The sequence below is a fragment of the Numida meleagris genome, chromosome 3 (assembly GCF_002078875.1).
Source record: "Numida meleagris isolate 19003 breed g44 Domestic line chromosome 3, NumMel1.0, whole genome shotgun sequence".
In the NCBI taxonomy this organism is placed as follows: domain Eukaryota; kingdom Metazoa; phylum Chordata; class Aves; order Galliformes; family Numididae; genus Numida; species Numida meleagris.
This window is the reverse complement of record NC_034411.1, coordinates 20,897,489-20,911,413: the sequence shown is the minus strand read 5'-3', so window position 1 is coordinate 20,911,413 and position 13,925 is coordinate 20,897,489. Positions and strand designations below refer to the sequence as shown.

General features: G+C 43.8%; 1 protein-coding gene across 2 annotated transcripts in view; it reads right to left on the bottom strand.

The window, feature by feature from the left end:
• Positions 1-13,070, bottom strand: part of PTPN14 (protein tyrosine phosphatase, non-receptor type 14) — a 105,737-nt gene extending 92,667 nt beyond the window's left edge. For both annotated transcript variants that reach the window (XM_021391506.1, XM_021391505.1), the window contains exon 1: positions 12,660-13,070. The gene's annotated coding sequence lies outside the window, so the exon portion shown is untranslated. The remainder of the gene's footprint in view (positions 1-12,659) is intronic.

Genomic DNA, 13,925 nt, shown 5'->3' with positions numbered 1-13,925 from the left:
CTCCACTGAGACATCCTCCTCTGAAGAAATTTGTCAATTAAAATCCCTTTGTTCAGCTGTCAAACTCTGGCAAGTTACTTCCCGGCTATAGCATGAGATTTAATTGGGCTTTTGTTTAATTATGATCAAGACAATGATGCTCAAATGAAGAAGATAATGTAGGCAACTGAGTGAAAGCAATCAATTAGGATGACCCTGAAGGTGGCTTTTAAGGGAAAGAAAGAGGCCACTCAAATTGGCCATAGGCTAAAAATGCAAAATATAAACCTGTTACTTCCTAAAATAATACAAGGCTTTAAGAAGCAAATAAATTAAATGACATTAATGCAAAAAAAGAATAATCATTGTGAAATAAGATGAAGGTTTTATACCGCAGCTGCCATACCTTTGGAAAAGGCAGAATTAAGTTAGTGGACTAACATGAATGCTTGTGACAAATTGGTGAAAACTCTCCTACTTAACTCTGCTTCAGGTACCACGTTCAGGAAGAGCTTACATGACACAATAAATGAATCAATGACTTCACAAAGAAAGGAAGAGATATTGTAGAAAATCTTAGGCAGCAGTTAGTTTCTTGATTCATCACATTTCATCTGGCATACCAAAAAACAAAATATGAAAAACAAATCTAAAGATTTGATCGTGAAGGCTCCCAAATTCAGGGCTAAAAGAACACAAGGGGTACTAATTCAAGTTCTATGACAGTAACAAAAGAGCTGATGTGAAATGTATAAAGAAACATCAACTGGCAGTACAGAAGCTGCATTTGCTAAACCAAACAAGTTTAATCAGAGGCCTAAGACATAAAAACATACTTAAAGATCTTCACATTCAAGCGTTACTTTAATCTTTACAAACACTAAGTTTCAAACTCACCAACATTACAGGCAAACACGCATCCTGACAGAAATGGCCTTATACACATACAGAGTTCATTAGAAATCAAGATCACCTCATCTCCAAAGTTTTCTAGAAAACTTTGAGGCGTATCTGATGAATGGAACCAGAGTGTCACACAGTAGCAAGGGAAACCTATTGAGAGAATCACTTTATTAGCAATACTTACAGACAGAAAATGAGACTTCACGAGACAGGACAGGCAAAAGGCTGAGCAGGATACACAGCAATGGCCAAATGTTTGCCCATCATTTAAAGAATACAGGAATGTCCCTGAGGAGTTCTACCCCACTGCTCTGAAAATTCAATGCAGCTTTTTGCTTTAAAGTCTCCTATCTAGATTTACTTTTTACTTTGAAAAGTAAATAACTACATCTGAAATACAGCACATAAATTATTGTTAGTCCCAGGCCTTCCATGCTTAATGAACGGTAAGAGAATATGCTAACATGTATATATTTCAAGACTCAATAGTGCTCCACCAGCTTCATGCTTTTTTTTCCTCTCATCTGCAGAGAGATGCTAAAAAATGAAATCATGTAAAAAAAAATTCTGACCTTTCAAAGTCAGGTTTGCTCCTTTCTCAGTAACCAGCAAAAGTCTCCTATTCATTTTATTAACAAAAGCAAGACTCTACCTAGACTTGAGCCAAACAGGACACCGTGCATCTCAGACACTTATTTTTTCAGCCAAAGTTGACGGCTGAAAGGTTATCAATCAGACAAAAGCATTTCCCCCATGACATGCCAAGAGAAGTAGCATCATGGCTGGTTAGAGCAAGTAAACATCAGCATTGACACAATTTCTATAGTCCAACCTAAGCTATCACCCAGGTGAGTTTACCTTCCTTCCTGATAAACAGACACCTAACAAACAAAACAACCAAAATAACCCACACCATGATGTCACCTATTGAGGGCCAGCTCTCTTTTGATCTCTAGAAACTGAGGTCACCGATCTGGCACAGTGAAGGATGCTGCTCTTACAGTACACACACCACACTGAAAAATTCATTTAAAAGCAGGGGTGCAGAGGCATGAATAAGAACCTATGCAGCTAAGCAGGCTGCTTAGCTTTCTGTACAAATTATCCAAGTGTACCAGCTCCAGTCAGAAGTAGTACAATTTTTCTTTGCCTGCATGTTATTACAATAGCATATGCCATTGAACTAAATAAAATCTGAGAAAGTATCAGCTGGAAAGCTATTTTAGACATAGTAAAGAAACCAAAGAGGAAGGAAAAAAAAAATCATCGCAGCCAGAAAAAATATACATACAATTTAAGTAAAACCTTTATTACAGAAATGATACTGGTACATTCTGAGATTGTACAATAAATGGAAAAAACCCAGTGAGACAGGAAGCTTAAACACAGCTAATCTAATGATGTCTTTCATAACACAGGAAACAAGCACACTACCAAAGAGATGACAAAACCAGAGATTATTTGAGGTGTTTACTTATTCCCAGACCTAGCTAAAAACTGTGTTAAAGGGACTCCAGCTAAGCACATCAACCTTACCACTACAGCTTTTTGTTATAAAAGAAATCACGGTGATTCATTTTGAAAGCCGTGATCCTGTAGATTTAATACAACAGCACTTAACACTGCAAGTGCCAACAGTTACTGTCACTTTCATGTGCTCACATTGGAAACACTATTTCCTCTTACAAATCAATGTCCCCATCCTTCAAACTTCTGTTCACATGAACACTGCAGTTCATTCAGCAGAGCTGCAGGATGCACTCAGAGGCTTTGGGATGGAATGTTTGCTGGCTGGGCTTCCACACCTCCAGCATGAGGTACCAAATAGATTTACTACTCTTGAATCACTGAGTTTTAATTGTTCCTCTCCCAGAACATGACAAAAAGATGAGATGCGTACTGCAATGCCAACATCTCCATGTACAACTGTAATGCTAAGCCCTTTGTACATTAGAATTGGTCTGGATTACGCTGGTTTCTCTTGCACAACTCTGAGCCCCTTTTATCTAATTATGTCACTCCACAGTTATCTCCAGATCTGAATTTAAACTAACCAAGCCTCAGTAACTATGCTTTATGGACTACCTCATGAGAGGAAAAAACACTGAATTATCACCGTGATCCTGGCAGGACAAGGAGAGAATAGAGCTCAGTCCTACCAGACACAGCAATCGAGCGTCCTTACTGTTTCTCATTTCCTTTGACCTTACAGTTCGTCCTTGTGAAGTTCCCACTGTTGGCAAGGTAATGCATCAATGTTAAAATAAACTTAGTACATTAACTGTATGCAGGAGCTCAATGATGCCTTCTGTGCGTGCTTCCACCGGCTTCTCAGAGCTACTGCTTGTTGTTGTGGTCCTTCAGCCAGGAAGAGAGGGAAGCACACAAATCACTGAACAGATGACACGAAAAGTTTCACACATACTCTGTAAAGATACACACAAAGACTGCAATTAAATTTAACATTTTTGAGCCTCCTACGTACAAAGTGACCATTTCATGGACATATCTTTAACACCTGAGAGACAGAAGTGGCAGAGAGGGAGCTAAGAGAGTTTACGTCCAAGTCAAGGCATCATTTTTCCAATGCCAAATGCAATAACAGGTATGGTAATAGCAGCACGCAATGCAATCATGCGTAGTGTGCAGTAAGACAGCCTGACATTTTTGTTCAGTTGACAGAACTACAGTTTGAGTCACCGTGTTACACATTTTCCTGTATTTCTCTATATGACTATTGAGGGTAATAGACACATTGTTTAAAAACAAAACAAAATCAAAATGTTCAAATTCTACTCAATCTCTTTTCCTAACAGGCAGAAGACTCAACACCTGACGTCAACACGATTATTCAAGACAGATTCTTCACTGCTTGTTGCCTTGCACATCCCTTAGGTTGCACTGAGGCTTGACATGAGCATTATTATACTGGTCAAATTCTTTTAGGTTTGAATCCTGGATATGGAGATAGCCACGCATGCCAGAGAAATAATTTACCAAAACATCAGTGGAGAAATCTCTACACTCAAGTCATCACACAAACAGCCCCTATCTGGGCTGGTTCTCCACAAGATGAATTCAGCACCCTGCTTAATGCATGCTGCTTTTAGACCTGCTTTCCCCGTACACAATGGATGAAACCATAACAAATGTGTGAATATAGCCTGGGCATCACACCGTAACACAGTTGTAGCTGGGGCAGGAATGTCAGTGTGGAAGTATAGCCTGTCAAATGCCTTGGTATAAAGGAATTGAAGTGCATTTCAAAGTACTGGTACATAAGTACAAGATATTGCAAAGCAGACCATTTTGTTTGCTCATGAAAGTCCCCAAACACTTTCTTGCCAGCACTATTTACTTAAAAGATCTCTGGACTGTTTTTACACTGCTATCTTATGAGATTCTCTGCTAAATAATGTGTATTAAGTATGTAAGCAAAAAGAAGAGGAAAAAAAAAGTCCCGTTAACCCTACTCATCTTCACCCTTAGAGCTACAAAAAAAAAAAACAATAATTAGCAGAACTAATATCATATGTTTTTTATTTCAAATATGTGAATGCACATAAATATATTTATAATACATATCCATGTATTTTAAATTTCAAACCACTATGTAGAAAGGGACCTAACAGATCATAAAGCCAGATCCTTGTCTAGTTTCCTGACAGATTCTTAAACCCTTCACCGAATGCTCTAGAGAACTGTCTAGGGTTATTTTAAATTGGTCCCCACAGCAAAGCTACCATTCTTGAGAGACTAGTCCATTATATCATAGAGCTCATTATCAGAATGTTTTTCCTGGTAAACAATCTGGATTCCGCCTTAATCTTGAATAATCTCCATATTATCAAAGGGTCTTGCCAGCACTGAAGTTTTAAACATTTTATTTTCATTCCCACTTTTTAACTTCTCTAAAAGGTGTTCAACAAAACTAACACCTGTTCCATTCTCAAACCATGACCACAGCACTTTCAGGCTGTGGTGGGCAGTGTCTTCAAGACAGCCATCTACAACACCATCTTTCCATTCTAAGAAAACATCTGAATAATCAAGGATTTCCTTCACTGTCACTGCCATATCCTCCATCACTCTGTTTGACATACAACATGGAGGGACTAAGAAGTATATTTGCGCCAATTCCATCCAAGGTTGAACAACAACAACAACAACGGCTGCATGAGGCCTTGGGTAACCTGGTCTACTGGGAGGGGCCCCTGCCCATGGCAGGCAGTTGGAACTACACATGGGCTTTAAGGTTCCTTCCAATCCAAACCATTCTGTGATTCTATGAACAAAAATATGAGAACAGAGTAAGGAAAATTACGAGGTATTTAACAGTGGACAATGTTTTCTGAAGTCAGCTTTATTAGCGTGGAAGTTACTGTATTAAGTGAGCTCTGGTAAGCTTGCAGCCTTGCACTCATGAATATCTCAACATATTACTCTGAAGAGGGTGGACAGGAAGCACAAAATTTCACAGCAGCATGCAGAGAGTCAGTGGTACTTGCCAGGTACACTAAACACAAACAGCTAACATTAAAGTTAAGCTCCATGTTAACAAACTTGTATCGGAACGCAAGCTGAAAATACAAAAGTAGGAAAGAAACCTTATATAATATCAACGGAGGTTAACAACGCTGACTAATGTAGCAAAACACCTAATTGTCTGCAATGTGTACCCACCCCTTTCCAGACGTTTTGACAGATTAATTAGCACATGGGTGACGATTTTCCTATCTAAATCAGGTTATAGAAAACCTGTAAGAATACATCAATATATCCGGAAAAAAAAATACTTGTGCATCAGAAGAAACATCTGGGCCATCATCAGGCAAGGCATAGTGTTTTCTGAAATCATATCCTACTCAGATTAACCCTTTCAGCAGTGAAGAGATACACATGAAAGTATATTACAAAAGCAAAGAGATGTTCTGTGCGATGCTGCTGCACCAGCAACAAAGACCAAGAAGTAAGACCAAGTAGAGACTCTCCTGCTCCAGGCTATGACATTCTCCTTCAAGGTGCCTCCAGAGAAACACTCATCACTTCACAAGGTCAGAACCTGAGGTGGGATCAGTAAATTCCTTCTGAAAAGAACAGCCTCTTAATCTACCTACCTAGCTAGCCTTAAGTTTGCAGGAAATGTGTATTCTTAAATCTGCACATTTAAATGCACAGGTTTGTGAAAATTTATCAATTAAATACAGAAATAAAAGAAAAATACATAAGAAATGAATCAGCTACAGAGGAGTACAGCCTATGACCAAAGAAAATAAAATCCTAAGATACATGCTAGTTCCCCCAACACACCGTCTATTGAAGCAAATCATTCCTTCTCTTCTTCTCTAAATAGACTCAACAACACAGGAGGAAATTAAAAAATGTTACTTACTAAATGAGAATCAAACTCTGCATATACAGCTCTGCATTTAAACACTTTCCTCTACATAATTTTTAGGATGAAACATTAAAACACATACCAAAATCTTTAAGAGATGTAATAGACAGTTAACTTTCACCTTCAAATGGTAGCTTTTATCTGCCACTAATCAGAAAGAAAGTTAATTTAAAAAATGGAAGTGAAATCAGTAGCAATGAACGTACTTAATTTGTGGTTGGTAAATGCTAATCTGCCTCAATAATGCTATCCTGCAATATTTTAATTCTATTTTATGAACAAGATTTCAAACTACACACAAACGCATTTTAGGGCATGAAGGTACCAAGGGAAACATAGGCACGTGGAAAAGTTCCAAGAAGACCCTGTCATTGCTCTTCTCTATTTCCAGAATAGAGGAAGCAGCAGCATGTAAGTATCAATACTACGATTTAACCTCCTCTGCTATTTAACCTCCTCTGAATCCCACAACACAGTCCTGGCAAACGTGCATGGAATCACAGGGCCCATACTCAAATATGTCTACATGAGCCATTTTACTCACAAGCAGAAACTTGTGCCCTGCCTACTCTCCATTCTGAGCTCTGAAGCTTTGCTAATATTTCTGCCTACCAGCAAAACACTGCATTAGCCTTCCTCTTAAGTTAGCAGCCAACTGCTTTCCCAGTAAGCTTACCAAAGAATTTTCATAAGCAGGCTGAATCTTCACAATACTATGAAGAATGGAAACAGAAACCCATCCAGCAGCTCCAACTCCCTTAAAGAATGCCAGACAGGAAAGGGGAAAATAAATAAGAAATAGTTCTGATCATTTCAGATGCCTCTTTTCCAAGACTTTTGAAATAAACTCCCATCGCCCCCAAAGCTCACAAAGATTCTTCTTCCTGTGGCAGTTCTGTTCACACTGAGCATCCAGAAAGCTCTTAAGAGAGAAGACAGATTTTCTCAGAAATCTGTATTTTCTATATTTGGGGTAGGAGTTTAAAGGGCTGTTCCCACTGAAGGGATCAGAAAACACACTTGATTGTAACACGTGATAAATTAGGCCACTGGATATTTAACTTTTCCTTCTTCTCTCCTCCATCTTAGGGAACAACAGGCCCAAAGTTTTGTGTAGAAATTCCTTTATGCATTGTCTCACCTTTAAAGGACCTGAGATAATGGATGCATATCACACACTCAGGAACCGCAGGGTTTCTACTACCAGCAGGATACAGTTTTGCATTGAAAGAATAAATGAAGGTACTGAGGGAAGGAGTCTCAATGAAAACATCATGTAGCGGTAGCTGTCAAACATGGGATCTGGCTCCTATGAGTTGAATCTCTAATTGGCAAAGCCCCCTGATTTTGCCCAGGCTTGTCCAAAAGCCTACCTTAATTATCATCATCAATAAAAAGCTAAAGGCATTTTATCTACAAGGTAGTGAATGCCTCCTCTCAAAAGAGGGAGTTCCATGATAAGAGCTAATCTAAAAAACCCAAGGAATGCAAACTATTTTCTCAGTTGTAAAAACATGAAAGAATTGCACAAACACAAGTTAAAGCAACTGCTGGTAACCTCACACTTCTCCTACACAGCCAGCTTAGTCAAGGCTAGTGCTCTGACTCAAGGAAGTCCCAAAGAAAGGCATCACTTTGATGGTACCTGCACAAATGCAGACATTTCCATTCACCTCATTTTCTGAGCTCAGAAAAGCAGCGCAATGCCATCTTCAATGCAGCTTTGGCCCTTTCAGCTGGGAAGTCAGAAAATCATAGAACCATAGAATTAGCTAGGTTGGAAAAGACCTACAAGATCATCCAGTCCAACCATGCACCTACTACCAATAACCCCACTAAACCATGTCTCTCAACACTATATCTAAATCTAAAATCAATTCATAATAAATTAACTTTCTGTGAAGCCTGAGCATATATAAAAACCACAATATTTCAATTCCACCTGAATTAACTAGAACCACTGCAGTGAACCTACAAATTGCTACAGTAAGCCACATCACCAGCCGCTGCTCTGCTTCTAACAGCAGCTTACCCTACATCCCCTCAAGAAAACATATAAGCATCACAGCAGACACTTGTAGCATGATCTGTCCTAAGGGAAATTTCTTAATCCCTGCCAGATAGTGCTTGATTTATGCGCTAGAGCACCATGGTTAGCATCTCTTCAGCTAATAGCTGGAACCATTCCTTCCATCCCTATGAGCAGGTCAATTTCCTTTTTCATCCTACCAGGCTGCTGGTTTGTATGATCTCCTTTGACAATAAGGAGTACCATTATTTGTATTTAAAAAAGCCATTAAAAATAGTGATTTAGCATTATTATATATGTTGCCTTACAAACTACTCCCTACACTGAGACAGCGTACTGCACCAAAGGGTACTCAGCACTCACTGACAATCATTATTTTGCATATGTATTATCCTACCTCCTCTTATTGATCCCCTTGAAACAAAACTACACTAATATTTTCAGTTCAACTTCATATGAGTATTTTCCAATCTCTCTTCTTTGATAGAAGATGATAAATTTAGTACTCCAGGTGAATTTGAGCATGTTTAATAATCTCCTTTGTGTTATTAACACAGCATTTCAAATCAACCCCAGCTGTTTCCTTCTGCCTGACGCTAAAAATTAAGAAGGTGCACAGGTTCAAATGAAACACTGCTGAAGCCTTCCTCCCCACCTTAATATAGTTAATTTACAATCCAGTAACATGAACGAGTCATGTGATTATTCCCTCCAACATGCATATTCTTGAATTTATCGACATCATCTGCTGTGTTTCCCTTTTACCTAGCTTTCTTGGATTCCCTTTACAATTTCTCAGTCTTCTTCAACCTTGCCTAATCCAAATACTTTTGCATCATTAGCAAGTTTTGGCACAGCATCATTCACCTAGTTTATTAGATCACCAACATGCACATTCGCCACCCTCTTTTCAGAGTTATTTCTACATCACCTGGTAATTTAAGGTTTATAGACCCAAAAAAAAAAAAAAAAAAAAAGGGTTCTTAGTCATAAAGGGCATCATTTCAGCAAGGTACTGGTGAAATAAACAGGAAAGGTGCATTCTTTGAGAACGAGGAAGCAGGGTTGCAGTTTCCAAAAGCCTGGCACTGAACAAAGGTCAGTATCTAAACTCTTCCCATTAGCAATGCCTCATGCTACAAAACATCACAGTGGGCTGCAGGACAGCGTTCTCCTGGGGATATCACCCATTCAACATTTCACACACCTGACTCCCTCAAGAAAAATCCTCTGCTTAGAAACCCTTCTTAGCGTTAAATTTATGCTTAATTACTGATAAATTTGTAGTCTTAGGATTTTCAGAAGTTGTTCATCTGTAGTTGATTATAATACATACAACTGCTTGCTAAGACAACAATGACAGCGTTAATTCCAGGTGGCACTTTCAGCATTGGTAAAGCTGACCTTGAGAAATACTTTCAAGAGCAATCTTGAAGCCTTTTTTAACTCTTCTCTGTATCTAAAGCAAAAAAATACTAATCAGCATTGCTCAGAAGGTAAGCCATTGCATTTGCATAGTTGCAGCACCTTCATTTGACCACCATCTCCACCAACTCCCTAAGACGAGGCCTAATTTCATTATAGCGTACATTGACAGTTGAAGATAAGGAAATTAAAATATTTCTACTCCTTCAATTCTTCACATAAAACCATACTTGAATTCATTAAGATTGCTTAAATAACGTTCCACTGTATATCAATAAACAAAAAATAACAGCAGATTTAATGAAAATCATTCTCCTCAATTCAAAAGAAAAGTAACTCAACCACAATAACATGCACAATCTAAAAGTAAAGACATAGCATTAACCCATCAGAATCAACTCAGATTTTTTCATGGAAGAGATGAAGACCAAATCAACAAAATCTCCATAACCTTACCAAGACCTAACACCAACCTTCTGATGCTTTAGCACACAACCCATTCCTTTCACACTCCAGAGTCCTCCTCACCCGACAAGGGAAAGAGGACAGGGGCAGAGCGATGGGAACAGCTCCTGGTTTGTAGGTAACCTTGTGAGCTCACAGCATGCTGCAAACCAGCAGGCTGTGCAGCAGCCCTATGCAGAAGCCAGGCACCCCGCAGTACAGATGGACAGACGGTGATCGTTCTGGGCACATACAGAAGCACAGCCATAGGCAGCCAAAAGCACCCCACAAGTTTTGAGGGCTCCACATTAGACACAGGAGAGCAAACATGCCAAAATGGAACAGAGTTTTTTAAGACAAAGTTTCAGAGAACCTCAAGCATGGATTCCTCACACAAGGAACAACAACTGCAGTGCCACCACACATCACGATCTGCTCTTCTGGAGCTCCAGAGGGCATTAGACCAAGGTGTGCTGCACTTGCGGTAGACCTGGACATCAAGGAGACTTTTATGACATAAAAATTAAGCCTTTATCAAAACCTTCTTATAATTGAGCTGGATACACATGCACAAATATACTGCATACTAAATATTATAGCCTAGTTCTTGCATGCATGTTTATAACTACTACTAATAAATTCCACAGCTTCCAAAGCAGTATTCATGAACATGAATTTAAGCACATGGGTGAGTCTTTGAAGGACTAAGACCTGCAACTCACTGAGAGCTTGCTACGATGTGCACATCAGCAGCAGTAACATCAGAAACATAGACTCAGACACAGCCTGACCGAGTATGAGGAGAAACACAAGGAAGACTAACCCCTTTGTCTAGAGTGGTACCAAACAGACATAGAACAAACAAACAGAATAGCTACGAGAAGTACATAGGCAAGCATATTTTTTTTTAACATCAAATACTTTCTTCAAGACTAGAGGAGCCACTGGCAGCCAAGGCAATTTGCTAAGTGCACAGGAGCAGATCTACTTCACAGGAAGCCAGTCCACTCTTACATCATGCTAACTGACTGACAGGCTGGACAAGGATGGCCAGGAAAGTAGTCAAGGCAAGCAACACACATTGTTAATTAACTCTGCTCCAAAACCGTTTCTTCTGCTATCAGTCACTGAAATGTTTATCAGATCTGCTTAAATCGGTTCACAGATGTACACAGAGAAGCTTAGAGAGCAGCCCTGCGGCCCCAGCCTGCACTGTAGCACCCTCCGGGCCAGCACTCCACCATCATGCCCTCGAGCCCAGCACTCCACCATCATGCCCTCGAGCCCAGCGCACACTGGTGCCAATGGAGGAAGGGATGGCCACAGGCTTGGGGAGCACCCTCCTGCTGATGGGGCCACGCAGGCAGCGCTCCCAACGTTCCTACTGTCACCCATTGGATACACACAAGTGCCCTCTGCCTGCGAGCAGCTCTGGCACAACCTCCCACAAAAAGTTCAGAGAAGTACTGTCAGCGACAGAACAGAGCCTACAGTTTATTTGCATTGCTCTGATACCAACACACGCCGCGTGTTACACCGTGTAAAGAGTGCTGGATGTCAGCGACCGACCTCCCGGAGGGCGAGGGCTGTGCGATCCCTGCACGCTGAACACCACAGCCCGACCAACAAGTGGTCCCCGAAGCGCCTTCCCCGCAATGGAGAGGATGCAGGTGGCACCTGGGGGTGGGGGGAGCCATTTTACAGGCAGATTCCCCCAGCTCCGAGGAACTTCTGCATGTCACAGCGTTTCTGGAATAGCCGGAGCCAGCAGTAGTTAAGTGCACGGAGCTCGAAGGAAAAGAAAGAAACGGCTTCTCACAGAACTATTTCTTTCAGCTATGGTTTCAGGCAATGTGCCAGAAATCCCAGAAAACTTTCTGGGCAGCGGCACGCTGAATCAGAGCCTCTACCGACCTCTGCTTGCTTCCACCTCAGTAAAGTTACAGCCGAGGAGATGCTCCCGATAGAAGCATGTGGTAATGTGATGCAAATCGCAGATAAAGACCTCTCGATAGGAGAACGCCAGCACACGGTCCGTCCACACGCCACACGTACATTATGTAAGCTCCGTGAAGCGAGCTCGGAGCCCTCCTGGGCACCGCCGCTGTGTCACTGCCGCCCGCCCGGGCACACCTCGGTGCCGCAGCAACAAAGGCGAAGGTACCCGGGCGGGGAGAGCCGCGGGCACGGCGGCAGAACCCGGGGCTCTGCGAGCACCCAGCAGTGCAGCGCGTCCCGCAGCTCGCACCCCTCGGCCGGCCGGGCAGTCCGAGCCCGCTCATGGCAGCTGGCTGACTGGCACTCCCGACCCGAGCTGAGCTATTTTCGTCGGTTACGAAGGGCGACGAGCTGTAAGAGCAGGGCGCAGCGAGCGACGAGCCCAGCGGCAGCGCTGCCCGCAGCACGGAGCGGACCGCGCTCCCGGGACGGCTCGGAAGGCGGCGGGACCCAAGTGCGGCCAACTCGGCGGCGGCTCCTTACCTGCTGGGCGGCGGCTCCGGCTTTGTGCGCTCCCGCGGGAGGCGGCTCTCCCGGCCCAGAAGGCGGCCGCCTTCCTCCCTGGGGGAGACCCGCTCCCGCCGCCCCGGCCCGGCCACGGCGGGGAATTTCGGCGGGGCGGGCGCAGCTGGGGCCGCCGACGGCGGCGGCGCAGGGGGCCGGGACGCCCGGAGCTGCTGCCGTTGCCCGCGGGGTGCGGGAGGAGGGAGGGGACTGCTGTCCCGCGGGGGCGAGCGAGCGAGCGAGTCGGAGGCGGCGAGGGCCGGGGCTGTGCTGGGGCCGGGGCGGCGCGGGGAGTCACGGCCCAGGAATGCCAGGAATGTGGGGCGGCCGCTGCGGCCGCGGGGCCCGGAGACGTCGGGACGCGACTTGGGATTTCTTCTTTTTTTTTTTTTTTTTTCTTTAAAAAAATAAATAAAAAAAATTCCCCCGCCCTAACGAAAGAGGAGGGCTGAAACCCACCCAGAGGAGGAGAAGGGAAGAGGAGGGAGGAAGAGGAGGGAGCAGGCCGCTGCCAATGGGGGCGGCCGCCCGCAGCAGCCCTCGCAAGGAGGGCAGCGCTGCCAAGTTTGGGGCAGAGCCGCCGCGCCTGCCCGCCCCTTGCCCGCCTCCTGCCGCGCGTGGCGGAGAGGGGACGGCCCGGCCGCGGCCTCCGCGCACGTGTCCCGGCCCGCGGCGGTGGGGCCCCAGCGGGGGGAGGCCGAAGCAGGGGTAGGGGCACGGCACGGCACGTCGTGGAGCGGGACGAGCACCTTCGGGGGGACGCGGGGCCGGAGGAGGCTGGGCGGGAGTAGGCCAGGAAGCTCCTGTGCTTCCCTCTGCCGTCCTCGCATAACTCCCTATTGATCTCTCGTGGTCTGGCTTTAATAACATCACCCCTTCCGTCCCGACCCCCCCCCTCCCACACACGTTCAGTCCTTGTTCAATTGCAGCACTTTCAGCCTCTCTGGCTCACTGCGTGACTTTCACCTCCCAAATGGAAGTTACTCCTCACCCAACAGTAGAGAGGGAGAAGCACCGGTGGAGCCGTTCCACTCTCGTGGCATTGCATGTTGCTGGAAAGCAAGCAGGGTAAAGCATAAAGTTGCTTTGAAACTGCGTGAAGCACCCAGGACGCCTGGTGCTGGGCAGATGTGGGAAAGCCCTCCTCATGCCTGCAGCAAGGAGAAAGGGTAGAGCGCAGCACGCTGTAGGAAGCACGGAGCACAGTCACAAATGAAGAGACTGCCTTGGACAGATCACACCAGG